Here is a 21,477-nt window from a genome sequence, read left to right as displayed (position 1 = left end):
CAGTTGTTCAGTTTTGGTATTTTTGACCACAGACGCCACTTAAGTTTCAATATGATGGACCTTTTGTTGATGTCAAGAGACTTTTGAGAATAAAAACAGGTTCCACCGAGACTCGAACTCGGATTACTGGATTCAGGGTCCAGAGTGCTGACCACTACACCATGGAACCATATAAGTTCTGTCACAAACAGTGATCCTGGAATGTGTGGTAATTCTTGGAATACTATTTTCCTTGTGAATGACAAATAATTTCAAGAACTTTTGTAGGTAGAAACCACTGTATTGTCAGCACTTAGCATGAAGGGTAGCAGAAACTGCTCCCAACCTCCATTTCATGTTGTTTTGTTTCAAAATGTGTTGTTAGTTTTTTATGCATATGTTTGTGTTTGCTTTCTTTATATTCAGGGTTGATTTAACATTGCACATAAAAAAGGTAGTTCAGGCTTTCTTTAATTGCTTTGGCCTTGGACTTCCCTCAGTAACACATTTATCTCGGGAGCAAACATTGACAACAGTTGTTCAGTTGTTCAGTTTTGGTATTTTTGATCACAGACGCCACTTAAGTTTCAATATGATGGACCTTTTGTTGATGTCAAGAGACTTTTGAGAATAAAAACAGGTTCCACCGAGACTTGAACTCGGATTACTGGATTCAGAGTCCAGAGTGCTGACCATTACACCATGGAACCATATAAGTTCTGTCACAAACAGTGATCCTGGAATGTGTGGTAATTCTTGGAATACTATTTCCCTTGTGAATGACAAATAATTTCAAGAACTTTTGTAGGTAGAAACCACTGTATTGTCAGCACTTAGCATGAAGGGTAGCAGAAACTGCTCCCAACCTCCATTTCATGTTGTTTTGTTTCAAAATGTGTTGTTAGTTTTTTATGCATATGTTTGTGTTTGCTTTCTTTATATTCAGGGTTGATTCAACATTGCACATAAAAAAGGTAGTTCAGGCTTTCTTTAATTGTTTTGGCCTTGGACCTCCCTCAATAACACATTTATCTCTGGAGCAAACATTGACAACATTTGTTCAGTTTTGGTATTTTTGATCACAGACGCCACTTAAGTTTCAATATGATGGACCTTTTGTTGATGTCAAGAGACTTCTGAGAATAAACAGGATCACTGGATTCAGAGTCCGGAGTGCTAACCATTACACCATGGACCCATACGCTTTCTGTCACAAACAGTGGTCCTGGAATTTTTTAATCACGGACGTCACTGAAGTTTCGTTTTGTGAATAAATGTTTGCATTTTTCCAATAGAACTTTTGTTGATGTCAAGAGACTTTTAAGAATAAACAGGTTCCACCGAGACTTGAACTCGGATCACTGGATTCAAAGCCCAGAGTGCTGACCATTACACCATGGAACCATATACTGTCAGACACGAACAGTGATCCTGTAATGTGTGGTAATTCTTGGAATACTATTTTCCTTGTGAATGACAAATAATTTCAAGAACTTTTGTAGGTAGAAACCACTGTATTGTCAGCACTTAGCATGAAGGGTAGCAGAAACTGCTCCCAACCTCCATTTCATGTTGTTTTGTTTCAAAATGTGTTGTTAGTTTTTTATGCATATGTTTGTGTTTGCTTTCTTTATATTCAGGGTTGATTTAACATTGCACATAAAAAAGGTAGTTCAGGCTTTCTTTAATTGCTTTGGCCTTGGACTTCCCTCAGTAACACATTTATCTCGGGAGCAAACATTGACAACAGTTGTTCAGTTGTTCAGTTTTGGTATTTTTGATCACAGACGCCACTTAAGTTTCAATATGATGGACCTTTTGTTGATGTCAAGAGACTTTTGAGAATAAAAACAGGTTCCACCGAGACTTGAACTCGGATTACTGGATTCAGAGTCCAGAGTGCTGACCATTACACCATGGAACCATATAAGTTCTGTCACAAACAGTGATCCTGGAATGTGTGGTAATTCTTGGAATACTATTTCCCTTGTGAATGACAAATAATTTCAAGAACTTTTGTAGGTAGAAACCACTGTATTGTCAGCACTTAGCATGAAGGGTAGCAGAAACTGCTCCCAACCTCCATTTCATGTTGTTTTGTTTCAAAATGTGTTGTTAGTTTTTTATGCATATGTTTGTGTTTGCTTTCTTTATATTCAGGGTTGATTTAACATTGCACATAAAAAAGGCAGTTCAGGCTTTCTTTAATTGTTTTGGCCTTGGACCTCCCTCAATAACACATTTATCTTTGGAGCAAACATTGACAACAGTTGTTCAGTTTTGGTATTTTTGATCACAGACGCCACTTAAGTTTCAATATGATGGACCTTTTGTTGATGTCAAGAGACTTTTGAGAATAAAAACAGGTTCCACCGAGACTCGAACTCAGATTACTGGATTCAGGGTCCAGAGTGCTGACCATTACACCATGGAACCATATAAGTTCTGTCACAAACAGTGATCCTGGAATGTCTGGTAATTCTTGGAATACTATTTCCCTTGTGAATGACAAATAATTTCAAGAACTTTTGTAGGTAGAAACCACTGTATTGTCAGCACTTAGCATGAAGGGTAGCAGAAACTGCTCCCAACCTCCATTTCATGTTGTTTTGTTTCAAAATGTGTTGTTAGTTTTTTATGCATATGTTTGTGTTTGCTTTCTTTATATTCAGGGTTGATTCAACATTGCACATAAAAAAGGTAGTTCAGGCTTTCTTTAATTGTTTTGGCCTTGGACCTCCCTCAATAACACATTTATCTCTGGAGCAAACATTGACAACATTTGTTCAGTTTTGGTATTTTTGATCACAGACGCCACTTAAGTTTCAATATGATGGACCTTTTGTTGATGTCAAGAGACTTCTGAGAATAAACAGGATCACTGGATTCAGAGTCCGGAGTGCTAACCATTACACCATGGACCCATACGCTTTCTGTCACAAACAGTGGTCCTGGAATTTTTTAATCACGGACGTCACTGAAGTTTCGTTTTGTGAATAAATGTTTGCATTTTTCCAATAGAACTTTTGTTGATGTCAAGAGACTTTTAAGAATAAACAGGTTCCACCGAGACTTGAACTCGGATCACTGGATTCAAAGCCCAGAGTGCTGACCATTACACCATGGAGCCATATACTGTCAGACACAAACAGTGATCCTGTAATGTGTGGTAATTCTTGGAATACTATTTCCCTTGTGAATGACAAATAATTTCAAGAACTTTTGTAGGTAGAAACCACTGTATTGTCAGCACTTAGCATGAAGGGTAGCAGAAACTGCTCCCAACCTCCATTTCATGTTGTTTTGTTTCAAAATGTGTTGTTAGTTTTTTATGCATATGTTTGTGTTTGCTTTCTTTATATTCAGGGTTGATTTAACATTGCACATAAAAAAGGCAGTTCAGGCTTTCTTTAATTGTTTTGGCCTTGGACCTCCCTCAATAACACATTTATCTTTGGAGCAAACATTGACAACAGTTGTTCAGTTTTGGTATTTTTGATCACAGACGCCACTTAAGTTTCAATATGATGGACCTTTTGTTGATGTCAAGAGACTTTTGAGAATAAAAACAGGTTCCACCGAGACTCGAACTCGGATTACTGGATTCAGGGTCCAGAGTGCTGACCATTACACCATGGAACCATATAAGTTCTGTCACAAACAGTGATCCTGGAATGTCTGGTAATTCTTGGAATACTATTTCCCTTGTGAATGACAAATAATTTCAAGAACTTTTGTAGGTAGAAACCACTGTATTGTCAGCACTTAGCATGAAGGGTAGCAGAAACTGCTCCCAACCTCCATTTCATGTTGTTTTGTTTCAAAATGTGTTGTTAGTTTTTTATGCATATGTTTGTGTTTGCTTTCTTTATATTCAGGGTTGATTCAACATTGCACATAAAAAAGGTAGTTCAGGCTTTCTTTAATTGTTTTGGCCTTGGACCTCCCTCAATAACACATTTATCTCTGGAGCAAACATTGACAACATTTGTTCAGTTTTGGTATTTTTGATCACAGACGCCACTTAAGTTTCAATATGATGGACCTTTTGTTGATGTCAAGAGACTTCTGAGAATAAACAGGATCACTGGATTCAGAGTCCGGAGTGCTAACCATTACACCATGGACCCATACGCTTTCTGTCACAAACAGTGGTCCTGGAATTTTTTAATCACGGACGTCACTGAAGTTTCGTTTTGTGAATAAATGTTTGCATTTTTCCAATAGAACTTTTGTTGATGTCAAGAGACTTTTAAGAATAAACAGGTTCCACCGAGACTTGAACTCGGATCACTGGATTCAAAGCCCAGAGTGCTGACCATTACACCATGGAACCATGTACCATCAGACACAAACAGTGATCCTGTAATGTGTGGTAATTCTTGGAATACTATTTTCCTTGTGAATGACAAATAATTTCAAGAACTTTTGTAGGTAGAAACCACTGTATTGTCAGCACTTAGCATGAAGGGTAGCAGAAACTGCTCCCAACCTCCATTTCATGTTGTTTTGTTTCAAAATGTGTTGTTAGTTTTTTATGCATATGTTTGTGTTTGCTTTCTTTATATTCAGGGTTGATTTAACATTGCACATAAAAAAGGTAGTTCAGGCTTTCTTTAATTGCTTTGGCCTTGGACTTCCCTCAGTAACACATTTATCTCGGGAGCAAACATTGACAACAGTTGTTCAGTTGTTCAGTTTTGGTATTTTTGATCACAGACGCCACTTAAGTTTCAATATGATGGACCTTTTGTTGATGTCAAGAGACTTTTGAGAATAAAAACAGGTTCCACCGAGACTTGAACTCGGATTACTGGATTCAGAGTCCAGAGTGCTGACCATTACACCATGGAACCATATAAGTTCTGTCACAAACAGTGATCCTGGAATGTGTGGTAATTCTTGGAATACTATTTCCCTTGTGAATGACAAATAATTTCAAGAACTTTTGTAGGTAGAAACCACTGTATTGTCAGCACTTAGCATGAAGGGTAGCAGAAACTGCTCCCAACCTCCATTTCATGTTGTTTTGTTTCAAAATGTGTTGTTAGTTTTTTATGCATATGTTTGCTTTCTTTATATTCAGGGTTGATTTAACATTGCACATAAAAAAGGCAGTTCAGGCTTTCTTTAATTGTTTTGGCCTTGGACCTCCCTCAGTAACACATTAATCTCTGGAGCAAACATTGACAACAGTTGTTCAGTTTTGGTATTTTTGACCACAGACGCCACTTAAGTTTCAATATGATGGACCTTTTGTTGATGTCAAGAGACTTTTGAGAATAAAAACAGGTTCCACCGAGACTCGAACTCGGATTACTGGATTCAGGGTCCAGAGTGCTGACCATTACACCATGGAACCATATAAGTTCTGTCACAAACAGTGATCCTGGAATGTCTGGTAATTCTTGGAATACTATTTCCCTTGTGAATGACAAATAATTTCAAGAACTTTTGTAGGTAGAAACCACTGTATTGTCAGCACTTAGCATGAAGGGTAGCAGAAACTGCTCCCAACCTCCATTTCATGTTGTTTTGTTTCAAAATGTGTTGTTAGTTTTTTATGCATATGTTTGTGTTTGCTTTCTTTATATTCAGGGTTGATTCAACATTGCACATAAAAAAGGTAGTTCAGGCTTTCTTTAATTGTTTTGGCCTTGGACCTCCCTCAATAACACATTTATCTCTGGAGCAAACATTGACAACATTTGTTCAGTTTTGGTATTTTTGATCACAGACGCCACTTAAGTTTCAATATGATGGACCTTTTGTTGATGTCAAGAGACTTCTGAGAATAAACAGGATCACTGGATTCAGAGTCCGGAGTGCTAACCATTACACCATGGACCCATACGCTTTCTGTCACAAACAGTGGTCCTGGAATTTTTTAATCACGGACGTCACTGAAGTTTCGTTTTGTGAATAAATGTTTGCATTTTTCCAATAGAACTTTTGTTGATGTCAAGAGACTTTTAAGAATAAACAGGTTCCACCAAGACTTGAACTCGGATCACTGGATTCAAAGCCCAGAGTGCTGACCATTACACCATGGAACCATATACTGTCAGACACAAACAGTGATCCTGTAATGTGTGGTAATTCTTGGAATACTATTTTCCTTGTGAATGACAAATAATTTCAAGAACTTTTGTAGGTAGAAACCACTGTATTGTCAGCACTTAGCATGAAGGGTAGCAGAAACTGCTCCCAACCTCCATTTCATGTTGTTTTGTTTCAAAATGTGTTGTTAGTTTTTTATGCATATGTTTGTGTTTGCTTTCTTTATATTCAGGGTTGATTTAACATTGCACATAAAAAAGGTAGTTCAGGCTTTCTTTAATTGCTTTGGCCTTGGACTTCCCTCAGTAACACATTTATCTCGGGAGCAAACATTGACAACAGTTGTTCAGTTGTTCAGTTTTGGTATTTTTGATCACAGACGCCACTTAAGTTTCAATATGATGGACCTTTTGTTGATGTCAAGAGACTTTTGAGAATAAAAACAGGCTCCACCGAGACTTGAACTCGGATTACTGGATTCAGAGTCCAGAGTGCTGACCATTACACCATGGAACCATATAAGTTCTGTCACAAACAGTGATCCTGGAATGTGTGGTAATTCTTGGAATACTATTTCCCTTGTGAATGACAAATAATTTCAAGAACTTTTGTAGGTAGAAACCACTGTATTGTCAGCACTTAGCATGAAGGGTAGCAGAAACTGCTCCCAACCTCCATTTCATGTTGTTTTGTTTCAAAATGTGTTGTTAGTTTTTTATGCATATGTTTGTATTTGCTTTCTTTATATTCAGGGTTGATTTAACATTGCACATAAAAAAGGTAGTTCAGGCTTTCTTTAATTGTTTTGGCCTTGGACCTCCCTCAATAACACATTTATCTCTGGAGCAAACATTGACAACATTTGTTCAGTTTTGGTATTTTTGATCACAGACGCCACTTAAGTTTCAATATGATGGACCTTTTGTTGATGTCAAGAGACTTCTGAGAATAAACAGGATCACTGGATTCAGAGTCCAGAGTGCTAACCATTACACCATGGACACATACGCTTTCTGTCACAAACAGTGGTCCTGGAATTTTTTAATCACGGACGTCACTGAAGTTTCGTTTTGTGAATAAATGTTTGCATTTGTCCAATAGAACTTTTGTTGATGTCAAGAGACTTTTAAGAATAAGCAGGTTCCACCGAGACTTAAACTCGGATCACTGGATTCAAAGTCCAGAGTGCTGACCATTACACCATGGAACCATATAAGTTCTGTCACAAACAGTGATCCTGGAATGTGTGGTAATTCTTGGAATACTATTTCCCTTGTGAATGACAAATAATTTCAAGAACTTTTGTAGGTAGAAACCACTGTATTGTCAGCACTTAGCATGAAGGGTAGCAGAAACTGCTCCCAACCTCCATTTCATGTTGTTTTGTTTCAAAATGTGTTGTTAGTTTTTTATGCATATGTTTGCTTTCTTTATATTCAGGGTTGATTTAACATTGCACATAAAAAAGGTAGTTCAGGCTTTCTTTAATTGTTTTGGCCTTGGACCTCCCTCAATAATACATTTATCTTTGGAGCAAACATTGACAACAGTTGTTCAGTTTTGGTATTTTTGATCACAGACGCCACTTAAGTTTCAATATGATGGACCTTTTGTTGATGTCAAGAGACTTTTGAGAATAAAAACAGGTTCCACCGAGACTCGAACTCGGATTACCGGATTCAGGGTCCAGAGTGCTGACCATTACACCACGGAACCATATAAGTTCTGTCACAAACAGTGATCCTGGAATGTCAGGTAATTCTTGGAATACTATTTCCCTTGTGAATGACAAATAATTTCAAGAACTTTTGTAGGTAGAAACCACTGTATTGTCAGCACTTAGCATGAAGGGTAGCAGAAACTGCTCCCAACCTCCATTTCATGTTGTTTTGTTTCAAAATGTGTTGTTAGTTTTTTATGCATATGTTTGTGTTTGCTTTCTTTATATTCAGGGTTGATTTAACATTGCACATAAAAAAGGTAGTTCAGGCTTTCTTTAATTGTTTTGGCCTTGGACCTCCCTCAATAACACATTTTTCTTTGGAGCAAACATTGACAACAGTTGTTCAGTTGTTCAGTTTTGGTATTTTTGATCACAGACGCCACTTAAGTTTCAATATGATGGACCTTTTGTTGATGTCAAGAGACTTTTGAGAATAAAAACAGGTTCCACCGAGACTCGAACTCGGATTACCGGATTCAGAGTCCAGAGTGCTGACCATTACACCATGGAACCATATACTGCTAGTCACAAACAGTGATCCTGGAATGTGTGGTAATTCTTGGAATACTATTTCCCTTGTGAATGACAAATAATTTCAAGAACTTTAGTAGGTAGAAACCACTGTATTGTCAGCACTTAGCATGAAGGGTAGCAGAAACTGCTCCCAACCTCCATTTCATGTTGTTTTGTCTCAAAATGTGTTGTTAGTTTTTTATGCATATGTTTGTGTTTGCTTTCTTTATATTCAGGGTTGATTTAACATTGCACATAAAAAAGGTAGTTCAGGCTTTCTTTAATTGTTTTGGCCTTGGACCTCCCTCAATAACACATTTATCTCTGGAGCAAACATTGACAACATTTGTTCAGTTTTGGTATTTTTGATCACAGACGCCACTTAAGTTTCAATATGATGGACCTTTTGTTGATGTCAAGAGACTTCTGAGAATAAACAGGATCACTGGATTCAGAGTCCAGAGTGCTAACCATTACACCATGGACCCATACGCTTTCTGTCACAAACAGTGGTCCTGGAATTTTTTAATCACGGACGTCACTGAAGTTTCGTTTTGTGAATAAATGTTTGCATTTGTCCAATAGAACTTTTGTTGATGTCAAGAGACTTTTAAGAATAAGCAGGTTCCACCGAGACTTGAACTCGGATCACTGGATTCAAAGTCCAGAGTGCTGACCATTACACCATGGAACCATACAAGTTCTGCCACAAACAGTGATCCTGGAATGTGTGGTAATTCTTGGAATACTATTTCCCTTGTGAATGACAAATAATTTCAAGAACTTTTGTAGGTAGAAACCACTGTATTGTCAGCACTTAGCATGAAGGGTAGCAGAAACTGCTCCCAACCTCCATTTCATGTTGTTTTGTTTCAAAATGTGTTGTTAGTTTTTTATGCATATGTTTGTGTTTGCTTTCTTTATATTCAGGGTTGATTTAACATTGCACATAAAAAAGGTAGTTCAGGCTTTCTTTAATTGTTTTGGCCTTGGACGTCCCTCAATAATACATTTATCCCTGGAGCAAACATTGACAACAGTTGTTCAGTTTTGGTATTTTTGATCACAGACGCCACTTAAGTTTCAATATGATGGACCTTTTGTTGATGTCAAGAGACTTTTGAGAATAAAAACAGGTTCCACCGAGACTCGAACTCGGATTACTGGATTCAGGGCCCAGAGTGCTGACCATTACACCATGGAACCATATAAGTTCTGTCACAAACAGTGATCCTGGAATGTCTGGTAATTCTTGGAATACTATTTCCCTTGTGAATGACAAATAATTTCAAGAACTTTTGTAGGTAGAAACCACTGTATTGTCAGCACTTAGCATGAAGGGTAGCAGAAACTGCTCCCAACCTCCATTTCATGTTGTTTTGTTTCAAAATGTGTTGTTAGTTTTTTATGCATATGTTTGTGTTTGCTTTCTTTATATTCAGGGTTGATTCAACATTGCACATAAAAAAGGTAGTTCAGGCTTTCTTTAATTGTTTTGGCCTTGGACCTCCCTCAATAATACATTTATCCCTGGAGCAAACATTGACAACAGTTGTTCAGTTTTGGTATTTTTGATCACAGACGCCACTTAAGTTTCAATATGATGGACCTTTTGTTGATGTCAAGAGACTTTTGAGAATAAAAACAGGTTCCACCGAGACTCGAACTCGGATTACTGGATTCAGGGTCCAGAGTGCTGACCATTACACCATGGAACCATATACTGCCAGTCACAAATAGTGATCCTGGAATGTGTGGTAATTCTTGGAATACTATTTCCCTTGTGAATGACAAATAATTTCAAGAACTTTTGTAGGTAGAAACCACTGTATTGTCAGCACTTAGCATGAAGGGTAGCAGAAACTGCTCCCAACCTCCATTTCATGTTGTTTTGTTTCAAAATGTGTTGTTAGTTTTTTATGCATATGTTTGCTTTCTTTATATTCAGGGTTGATTTAACATTGCACATAAAAAAGGTAGTTCAGGCTTTCTTTAATTGTTTTGGCCTTGGACCTCCCTCAATAATACATTTATCCCTGGAGCAAACATTGACAACAGTTGTTCAGTTTTGGTATTTTTGATCACAGACGCCACTTAAGTTTCAATATGATGGACCTTTTGTTGATGTCAAGAGACTTTTGAGAATAAAAACAGGTTCCACCGAGACTCGAACTCGGATTACTGGAGTCAGGGTCCAGAGTGCTGACCATTACACCATGGAACCATATAAGTTCTGTCACAAACAGTGATCCTGGAATGTCTGGTAATTCTTGGAATACTATTTCCCTTGTGAATGACAAATAATTTCAAGAACTTTTGTAGGTAGAAACCGCTGTATTGTCAGCACTTAGCATGAAGGGTAGCAGAAACTGCTCCCAACCTCCATTTCATGTTGTTTTGTTTCAAAATGTGTTGTTAGTTTTTTATGCATATATTTGTGTTTGCTTTCTTTATATTCAGGGTTGATTTAACATTGCACATAAAAAAGGTAGTTCAGGCTTTCTTTAATTGTTTTGGCCTTGGACCTCCCTCAATAACACATTTATCTTTGGAGCAAACATTGACAACAGTTGTTCAGTTGTTCAGTTTTGGTATTTTTGATCACAGACGCCACTTAAGTTTCAATATGATGGACCTTTTGTTGATGTCAAGAGACTTTTGAGAATAAAAACAGGTTCCACCAAGACTTGAACTCAGATTACTGGATTCAGAGCCCAGAGTGCTAACCATTACACCATGGAACCATATACTGTCAGCCACAAACAGTGATCCTGGAATGTCTGGTAATTCTTGGAATACTATTCCCCTTGTGAATGACAAATAATTTCAAGAACTTTTGTAGGTAGAAACCACTGTATTGTCAGCACTTAGCATGAAGGGTAGCAGAAACTGCTCCCAACCTCCATTTCATGTTGTTTTGTTTCAAAATGTGTTGTTAGTTTTTTATGCATATATTTGTGTTTGCTTTCTTTATATTCAGGGTTGATTTAACATTGCACATAAAAAAGGTAGTTCAGGCTTTCTTTAATTGTTTTGGCCTTGGACCTCCCTCAATAACACATTTATCTTTGGAGCAAACATTGACAACAGTTGTTCAGTTGTTCAGTTTTGGTATTTTTGATCACAGACGCCACTTAAGTTTCAATATGATGGACCTTTTGTTGATGTCAAGAGACTTTTGAGAATAAAAACAGGTTCCACCGAGACTTGAACTCGGATTACTGGATTCAGAGCCCAGAGTGCTAACCATTACACCATGGAACCATACGAGTGCTGTCACAAACAGTCGTCCAGGAATGTGTGGTAATTCTTGGAATACAGAAAGGTAGTTCAGGCTTTCTTTAATTGTTTTGGCCTTGGACTTCCCTCCATAATACATTTATCTTCGGAGCAAACATTGCGAACAGTTGTTCAGTTCCGGAATGTTTTAATCACGGACGTCACTGAAGTTTCGTTTCATTTTGTGAATAAATGTTTGCATTGCGTGAATAGAATTTTTGTTGATGTCAAGAGAATTTCGCAAATAAACGGGTTCCACCTCGGATCACTGGATTCAAAGTCCAGAGTGCTAACCGTTACACCATGGAGCCATATAAGTGGTCCTGGAATGTGTGGTAATTCTCGGGAATACAGAAAAGGTAGATCTTTTTGAAATAAGCAAAAACAATAGAATTAACTCAGCACTTCAGTGAATTTTACATCTCTATTGCTGGAGTGGAGAATGACACAACTTCCTGTGCATGTGATTTCGGAGTGTTGCTGAGTGAGGAGTCATAGCGAGAAAACGCTCTTTCAATGTGCCTCTCGCTCCATGTTGAAAAGCAGAGAAACTCCAAAAGCCACAGTTACAGAAAGAAGAAATAGAAACAAGAGACAGTTTGTGGTGGTTTCAACACAGCAGCGTTTTAAAGAGATTCAAACCATCCAGCATCTCATGACAAATCCATTGCGTGAAAGAAGACTGAACCAAAACGGAAGAAAAATGACCTGCTTTTCTAAATGCTGTGTGCTGTTGGCATTTCACAGACATGCCATTTCCTTCTCCTCCAATAAAAATATAAAGATGCGTTGGAAGGCTCCCAGTGAATCTATTTAAAATAAATATATAATCCAATTATTTTTTATATACTAGAGAGATCCATGTGATCAAAGTGTCTTCAAACATCTTTGAGGAACATCTGTTTGCAATGTCTTCCAACACTACCCAACGGGCACAAGAGGACTAAAAGGAAGATGGTTCTTTGTGTCATTGGTTACAATTGAATTTGTTCACAACAAAGGACGAAGACATGAGTAGTCATCGCTTGAAAATGTGGGATTTTCCCCCCAAATCTATATTGTATTCCATGAAGACGGCATCGGTGACACGAGAGAAGAGCTTCCTGGCGTCTCCAGAGATCGAAGACAGAGAGTTTCCCCCTCTGGTGTTTGGGCGCTTTACTTTCATTCAATAAAGCGCTGGTCTCATTTGAATTCCACCCCCCCCACATTTTCAAAGAGGACACAGGCCCATGAAACTATTTTGCTTAAGTTTCCAATTAAGCCCTTCTTTTTGTTGTTGTTGTTGTTTTTTTCGTCTTTTCAAAGGACACATCCGTTTTCTATAACCTTAACTCCACTACATCCCTAATTAGACAAAGGACATTGTGCCCGCGAGTCAGGAATATGATGTCACAGACAGGGTCTCGGGACGAGATGGCACGCTGTACTGCTGAACACATGTCCAGTCCTTCATAGGTTATGTCTTTGGTCTGATTTCACAGCTCCGCTCAACAGAGGACATTGGAGGTCAGTCAAATGTGAATCACCCCACACCATGTGTTGTGCTGTTAGACCTGCATTAATTAGGGGAAGAGCCTCGGAAACAAATTGTTTGTTTGCAGGAAATGCAACTTACAGTGTAGGACACTTCCAAGTTAAGCTACAACCTTCAGTCCTCAGTCCCTGGGAGTCTGTCAGTCTGCCCCCCCCCCCGGTGGGAAAACGATTGATGCAGACAGATTGCATGACTGCTGACTGTACGCTTGCAGTAGGAGAACACAGGCGGCATTCTGGGCGGCATACAAGTAGCAGAACAGACCATTTGTTATTCCTTCTAGCCTGAAAACCTTATGTTCAACTCTTTAAAATGCAGTTTAGGCTAAAACATGGCTGACTGCAGTACAATATGAAAGCACTGACAGCTAAGCTAACCTTGCGTCGGTGTGATTGATCTGTAGCGGCACTGCAGACAGCTCCAGCTGGAGATCAAAGGGAAGCCTCTCCTGTGAAGACGAAGGCGAAGAGGAGGGAGGGAGGCTGGCTGGAGCTTGCGCCCCCCCGTCCAACAGTGCCAGATGTTATCCTCTCTCCGTGTCCCATCATGCTTGAAAATTGCACAGAGCACTGTAGGCTCCGCCCCTGCCCCCTTGACATTAAAGTGCAGCGCCTGGCAGGGCGCTGGGTTCCGCAGAGCTTTGAATCAGCCCTGTGCGCAGCACTAACTCAGGCTTAACCTCACACTGCACACACACACACACTCTGCATCTAACTGCATAACCTCAGAGCCCTGAGTGGCATGCAAGTCCCCAGGCGAAGAGACATGATTCTCAACCACTAATGAATCTGCAGGCTGGCGGGTGGAGATGGAGGCAATAGTTTACTTGTTAAATTGTATATTTACACCATGTGGAACTTCTTATTCTACCTCTGATGTTTTATATTTGAAAGTCCAGCTAAATTGGGTGCTCATCACCCCCCCCCCCCCAGAGGGTGAGTTAATATCAGGCCTTGGGGCCTGTTCCAATGGCACCCAGACCTCCTCTCTGCATTGCCATCATTAAAGGCGTCCCAGTGCGCCATAGGGCGGGAATTAAGATAGATAATGACAAGGAAGAGAGGCTACAGGCATGACACTAGTTTTTAGCAAGGCAAACTGGCTCCATGTGTCCAGTCAGTCCCACAATGTCCTCTCTACCTCCCCACCACACACACACACACACACCTCTCTGGTCTTTGTGCTCAAGCAAAAAGGCTCCCAGTGCAGAGCTGTCTGGGTGAGTCAGGTGTCTCCTCTGTCTGTCCTCCAGGGACCAGATGGGAGATGATAAGTGTCTGCTGGCAGCAGGTGGTGCACGGGTCACACAGACACTCAGCTGTTACTATTTTAATGCACCCCCCCCCCCCACACACACACACACACACACCTAGACCTGCTGTTCTATCATCACTAGCCTCAGCGAACCAGATGGCATTTGCCCCTCAACCTTGACCCCAGAGCACCTGTAGCTCTGAAGATACACTAAGAGATAGAAACAACCTTACTCATACATGTTCATTCATTAAGCCCTGTTTGCATGTGTGTGTGTGTGCGTGTGCGCAACGTGAACAGTAACGCCATTGAATATGTTTTGGTGAATAGATCCAGATGTGACTGGATTGGGAGGCGGCTCAGGTTGCGCCGGGTTAAGTACGATTTTTTCAGCTTGGATACAAATTATAGCATTTCTAACTGTTTATATTGTACATTGTAATTAAAACGTCTTTTCTGTTCAGCGTTATTGCATGAAGTTTCACGCAATAGTAAATTTACAACCTATTGAACATGTAGCTCTTGCAGTCCTACCATGTGCTCACCTACAACACGACCTTAACCATTAGCTGCCTGTCGATAAATTACACCAGTACATGTTTACACAACCCACAGTGCTGCTCTGCCGGAGTTATGCTATGATTTTTCACATATTGCCTCGCATTATTTCCAAACGTCAGCTTCCTCAAGGTCGTGTATCCTGTTAAATCACTAACAGAGGCCACAGCCTGTCTCCCCTCCAGAGAGACTGTGGGGTGTGAATGGAAACTAGTCGAACTGTTTTTTTTGCCAACATTCCTCCCTCCCAACTCATGAATGAACAGTAATATAATATAAAGACCATGTAGCACCCCTCCCATCACTCCAAACCACCTCCATCCTTTCCTCGTGTCGCGCTGCTCGGCTCTCCCCCGGAGCCTGTTTGACACGCACACGGGCGTGAGGGAGCGAAGCAGGAGCCGCCGGCGGCTGGAGTCAGACCGTAAAGCCCCAGTCTCCTTAGTGATCCCTCAGAAGCTTTGATGTCGTTTTGACGTTAATGCCCCTCCGCTCAAAGCTCACTGAGCAGGGAGGCACTGTAAATGGGGGTCATTGTGCAGGGACAGTGGGCCGAGTGTGCGGTGTAAAGCAGGAAGGAGGCATATATATATACGATCAGCTGTTAAATAATGTGCTATCATGAAACATTTGTGGCGACATTAGAAATATATTACATCCACTGCATGCATGGCTGGCAAGTATGAGAAGCATGATTACACAGTATGGAAGGATAGACTGTGTGGATAGGAAGCAGTGACAATACCCAATATCCATCTATCCAATATCCGAGTCGCTCACCGTCTTTGCTAACCATTGATCATTTCGCTACTTTTAAAAACAAATGAATAATGTGAGTATTTCTACCTTTAGTTATTGGTACTGCCGTTAGACACTCCCCTCCACCTCTTCATCACCACACTGTCTTCAGAGAGTCATCAATTTCATTGTCTCATTAGTTTCAGTAGATTCATCAGTCACCACCACCGCCATCAACAGTGTCTGCACTGCATGGGGAGATTTATCTTCCTGTTTCTTATTACCTTGAGTCTCTATGAAGAGTCTTAATGATGAAGATTTTGTTGACTCACTAATGATGACAAATCATCAGATGTAATAAACAATTATCTTTACTTAATTTTGTTTTCTCCGCTTTCTGTCTCGTTTTGTTGCTCTCCTGGGTTTTATTTGCATCGTTTTAAGAATTCTATTATGCTGTTTGGTGTTTTCTTGATGCTTGTGAAATTGATGAAAATTGATGAAGTGAAATTGATTATTGAATATTGGTTTTATTTTTATTTGTATTGTTACATTTGTATTGTTAATTGTCGATGATTTATGTACGAAGGACTTTCAATGGAAACAAGACCGCAAGGGCTTTTTTGACAGGATATTTGACTTTATTTGTACTGTAATACATGCTACTGTGTGACTGTACTTGTACTCTAACATTCTATCTAATAAATATACTCATCATCATCATGGGAAAACATGTTCGTTAAAGGTGGAGCTAAATTCCACTCAATGTCACATGGATTTTTATTAACTTTCAGCTGCAGACACAAGTTTAAAATCTTTACCCAGTGCAGTGTGTCATCTTTTATTTATTTATTTTATCCCCGTGACGCGCTCGCCGGCTCCCTGCGTGCATGTTCTAGGTTTCTACCCACTCTTCTGTCATATGTGAGATGTTGCTTGTAGATTTTGTGGTGCGACTGTTTTTGAAGCAAGGGGAGTGACGGGATCTGCGCTCTGATCTTGCCATAATCACATTAGCGCCGTTTGAACATTGTTTTTCCTCTCATCACAGGGATTCATGCTGGACAAACAAACTCAAATGAAATGCATTTAACAGAGGATCACAAACTGATGGACATTAGATATGAAAGAGGGAAGATTCGTTTCATGTCACCCGCCCACCACTGCCACCTTTGCCTTCCCTTCTTCTCTTTCATGTTTTTATTCTTCTCATCCCTCCAGTAACACAACCCCGCTCCTATCTGGCTGCCTCTATCATCCTTCCTCCCTCCTCTGTGGTTCTCCCTGCAGGTTATCAGGTCAGAGGGAAAAGCATGCCACTGAGTGCCCTGGTCTGTTCCTGGGAGACAGGACAGCGTCTCTAATGATAAATGGAAGCAGGCCAACGCTTAGTCACTTTTGATTTTATGTTTCTGTAATGCTCAGCACTTCTCTTAAACGCTATTATTGTGTCAAGAGACACATACTCATTACTATGATTTCTGAGCTCTACTCAACAAGCAAACAAACAGCACAAAACTGAATAACCTTCCATTAAAACGTTTTTGATTGGATTTGATTCTACTTTTTTTGGGGGGAGATTGATAATGAATGAGCCAATCAACAAGCATTTATATTTCATTGTGAACCAAATCATCATTTGGATCCAGATGATGATGAGGCATGCATTACAAGGCCAGGCGTAATTGCGAGGCCAAACAGCTGCAGCACTATAGGCTTAAGATTGGGATGGCAATGAATATGAAGCGAAAACAGCTTCATACTGGAGGGCTGAAGGATTTCATGAGCTGGCACCATATCTGGAAACATTTTATAGAGGGGAGTAGCTCATTTGTCAGGGGACGTATGAGGATTCATTTTCATAAAGTCAGATCTTGAGAGTCCAAGTTTAAACGCGAGAGAGTATTTTTTTCCAAGCATGTATAGAAGCTTTAAATAAATTACAAATTGACTTGGAGCTTGGAAAAGTCAGTTTGACAGTGGAATGCCACATTCTCCTCCATCTTCTTTTATAATGCACTCCAAAATAGTGCAAGATAAAATTTCAAAAGACGACTCAGCGAACGTCTGCACAGTTATAATTTAGCCTTCAGAATACCGGTAAGCCAAAATGCAGCTTTGCTTCCACTTTATTTAAAAAGGAGAAGAAGAGGGGGGGGAGTCAGCAAGCCAAACCATCTCTGAATGATTTAGAAGCCTCTGTGCTTGGTGTGGCCATAATTATGGTTGTGCAAGATTGAAGGGTAGGAGATCTGGAGCTGGGGCCAAGATTATAGTCTGTTCAGAGAGTAAGTGTGACGGAGTGAGCAAGAACTGGGGTGACACAGAGATAGAACGAGGGGACAGAGAACTTCAATGAGGAGAAGTAGAGAAGAAGAAAACGGAAGAGGGAGGCCATGAAAGTAATGAACATGAGACCATGTTAGCAGCACTGTTCTGAAGGAATACGCTTAGCCTAAATAAGATGCTAACTAGCACAGGGATAATTACAAAATATTAAAACAACATTAACACACTACCCTCGGCCATGCGTCTTTGTGGTGAAGTGCCGTGGTATGCTATATATGCGAATCCATCCTTGGGACGTCTAAGATTCCTCCAAACATCCAGATAATCTGGTGCCGGAAGCACTGAGCCAGGGAGGGAGCTTGTCTGCTTCCATCCACGTATACAGTCCGAAATAGCTCGAAACAGGCGGCACATCAGACTGCGGCGGCAGAACAACTCTCCCCGCAAATGATTTCTCCATATTGGATTGAAATGAAAAGGTATATTGTGCCAAGCCAAAGCTGTCAGGGAGGGATGTTGAGCTTTCTGAGGAGACTTTGTCTCTCCGTCTACACACGTCTGTTCTAAAAATAGACTCAGATACGGCTATGTTGCATCAATTAAAACGAAGTATGCTGAATGAATGAGTGGAAGGAAAAGAGAACACAACACCCACACGAGGATATGATAAATTCTCCTAATGCAGAGCCTGTAGACACACACACACACACACACACACACACACACTTACACACTGATTAAAACCAGTTCTGTCCTGGGTCATGTTGTGATTGGTCGAGAGGAGAGTGTTTTATTTATTTTTTTGTTCAAGGGGGAAAACTATACACTGATACGGCCCCCTAATGAGTCCAAGTACACGAAGGGGATGGACACAGGCACACACACTTCCCACCCCCTCACCAAGGAGCGCAAACATAATTTATGAAACTCTAGAACTTTCCCTGACTTACCCAAGATTTCTGCAACGGGGAGGAGAAAAAAGGGGAGATTCTCAGTGACTTTGATGAAAACCAGGAAGGCCACTTAACTCTGAGGGTCCAGTGTTGTTTAGGCTTGGTTTTGTCTGAAAGACAGTGACTAATTGAACTTATCTGGCAGTTAAATTGTGGGGGAAGGACCCAGGGAGGGCATGCACCAGCAAGCTGTGGGGGGGAGACTTTGACAAATGGAGGAGATGCTGCCACAAGATCAATCTCTGATAACTTCCTTCCAGAGTCCAGAAATGCATGTAATCTAAAATGCACGGGTAAATTGTTGCACAAGGAAGTCATATTTATTTAATTTACATGCACAACAGGAATGCTAATGCATTTTGTTTTTCAGATGGTCAAAAGCATAAATTTCCCCCACCATTGTTCTGACAAATGTATTCTGAAACAACTTCGGGCTTTTATACCAGAGAGAGAGAGACATATAACTGGGTTTAACTGTTAGCCTTAACTTTGTTAAACTCAAGGCGTGACTCTGAATTTTGCACATTTCCAGAACATATTTCTGTGTTCTGGAAATTTCATTTGAGGCTTTGGTACTATGTAAAGATAAAGTTCACTTTAAAAGCAGTAAAAAAAAAAACGATTTAGGTTTGTTTTAATTATAAGCTCCTTCTAGCAGACAACTGCTGCTGTATTTCAGAGACAGAAACAGTTCACTGATCCATTGACTTGTTTTCAACACGTGTTCTGTTACACAATATTTTATAATTATTGCATAATTGCCACATGTGACTGCCGAGTTTGGCCAAAGTTGTGTTGGCTGGTTTCAGCTGTTTTGGCAAAATTACACTCAGATGAAGACTCCCGTCTGTGATATTGACATGTGGATGCATTGTCAACAACAACAACAACGACTGGAAGCTCATAACCCAAAACTAGAGATGCAGAGTTCTTATTTATGTTCCTAGGAGTGTGATGATTAAAAATAATAATAAAAAGAAAAGATCAGGGAGAAACTAAATAGTTAAAACACAACAGTGAGAGTTGACGCTCATCCAGCTGCTGCACCAGCTTGCACCTGACATGCGGAGTAATGTCTCCTCTATAAATCTTGTCCGGCTGACCTTTGACCTCATGGTGCGAGCGTTGCCAAATTAGATGAAGGTGAGCTTCAATGATAAAAAAACAGGAGAAAGGTGCAGTCAGCCCAGTGGAAACACAAACAGAAAGACGCGCCGGCAGCGCAGACCGGCAGGCGTCTGGACGACTCCACATCCGACTGACAGCCCGACGCCTGTTTGTCTGTGGAAGCAGCGTTCACATTGTTTACGGCAAATCGACGTCTCCGTGAACACAATGGCGGTTAGAGTTTCCTCCTTTGCTCGCGGCCCCGACTCTAATTGCGCTTCGGGATCCTATCATTCTGGTGGGTGGCAGTTTCTGGTAGCTTTTGTGGTTAGACGAGGGAGCCAGTACCTTAGTCATCTAACCACCACCACTGATAATATTACAGTGAGCAAAGAAGACAGAAGAGGGAGCGGACGACTGACAACAGACGCAAGATGTGGCGTCTCATGTTGTTGTCTGCGATAATCGCGGACTCACGTAGCAGGAACGTTTAACTTTAATTGATTGGTCCGTCTCGTATGCAGGAATAGCTGCAGACACATGAGCAAACACATGATCCTTCCTTTGCCTGGTGGGTATAATAAAAAAAGCAAGACAAATAAACCTAAAATGGAGCATTGATCACAAGGCTAATCCAAAATATGTCTCGTAAGCCTTTAAAAAGGCAGCAAACAAGGTCATTTGACTCATCTACTTCATACCCGGGGGGAGGGGGATGAGGGGGGGGGCTGCATCTCAGTAGACAGACCTGAGATCACCTAAATCAAATCCTGTTGACCGTGAAAACAAACCTGACTCTGGGTGACTGCGAATTGAGTGTGATATATTCTAAGGGAAGTCAAGCCTTTTTGAGCATCAGAAACAAACAAACACACCTTGCGAACCTGCCCCCCCCCCCCCCCCCCCCGCCTCTCTTCTTGCTACTTGCACAGCCCTCGCCACACCCGCATTGTCCTGCTGAATAGCTGCTGTGGATAACAAACTGTTCAGGTTACTGAAGGAGAAAAGCTCTTGAGTAAAGAGGAAGGCCGACAAAGGGAGTTGTTGTCAGAAGGCCCTCTGCTGTATTACATCAGAGGCAGATTCGCCGTGGGCTAAATTATTTACGTGCACACACCAGTATGGCTTGATGATCCAGACGCGTACAGACATATATGCGTGGACCTTAAGTGGCTCCTCCGACACACACGAGAGGAATCTGTTAAGTGTGTGTGGGGGGGGGGGGGGGGGGGGGGGGTCCAGCAGGTCCCATAACAAAGCTTCAGTCAGACACAAGTATGCAGCCAACCATGGAATCAACTACTGCTGACAGACCGGCCCAGTCAGAGGCAGAGGCACGGAGAATCAGATCAGAGAAACTGGAAATATATTACCAAGCTGAAGGAAAGGGGGGAAAGGGAAGAATGGAGAGAGAGAGAGAGAGAGAGAACGGGTCCAGGGCCAGCGAGGCTGGGACAGTGGAATTGGCAGATTGTGAAACGCCAGAG

The 21,477-nt window shown here is 40.7% G+C and overlaps 7 non-coding genes across 7 annotated transcripts; all 7 read right to left on the bottom strand.

Annotated features, from left to right (window-relative positions):
• Window positions 1-617: 617 nt before the first annotated feature.
• On the bottom strand, window positions 618-689 carry trnaq-cug (transfer RNA glutamine (anticodon CUG)). Its single transcript has one exon. It is a non-coding gene; the product is annotated as a tRNA-Gln (tRNA).
• Window positions 690-1,311: 622 nt separating this feature from the next.
• trnaq-uug (transfer RNA glutamine (anticodon UUG)) lies at window positions 1,312-1,383 on the bottom strand. Its single transcript has one exon. It is a non-coding gene; the product is annotated as a tRNA-Gln (tRNA).
• A 448-nt stretch (window positions 1,384-1,831) lies between these two features.
• trnaq-cug (transfer RNA glutamine (anticodon CUG)) lies at window positions 1,832-1,903 on the bottom strand. Its single transcript has one exon. It is a non-coding gene; the product is annotated as a tRNA-Gln (tRNA).
• Window positions 1,904-4,243: 2,340 nt separating this feature from the next.
• On the bottom strand, window positions 4,244-4,315 carry trnaq-uug (transfer RNA glutamine (anticodon UUG)). The gene has a single exon. It is a non-coding gene; the product is annotated as a tRNA-Gln (tRNA).
• Window positions 4,316-4,763: 448 nt separating this feature from the next.
• On the bottom strand, window positions 4,764-4,835 carry trnaq-cug (transfer RNA glutamine (anticodon CUG)). The gene has a single exon. It is a non-coding gene; the product is annotated as a tRNA-Gln (tRNA).
• A 2,342-nt stretch (window positions 4,836-7,177) lies between these two features.
• On the bottom strand, window positions 7,178-7,249 carry trnaq-uug (transfer RNA glutamine (anticodon UUG)). The gene has a single exon. It is a non-coding gene; the product is annotated as a tRNA-Gln (tRNA).
• Window positions 7,250-8,897: 1,648 nt separating this feature from the next.
• trnaq-uug (transfer RNA glutamine (anticodon UUG)) lies at window positions 8,898-8,969 on the bottom strand. The gene has a single exon. It is a non-coding gene; the product is annotated as a tRNA-Gln (tRNA).
• Window positions 8,970-21,477: the final 12,508 nt, after the last annotated feature.

The sequence above is a fragment of the Brachionichthys hirsutus genome, unplaced genomic scaffold (genome assembly GCF_040956055.1).
Source record: "Brachionichthys hirsutus isolate HB-005 unplaced genomic scaffold, CSIRO-AGI_Bhir_v1 contig_766, whole genome shotgun sequence".
In the NCBI taxonomy this organism is placed as follows: Eukaryota; Metazoa; Chordata; class Actinopteri; order Lophiiformes; family Brachionichthyidae; genus Brachionichthys; species Brachionichthys hirsutus.
This window is presented reverse-complemented; position numbering and strand designations above follow the sequence as displayed.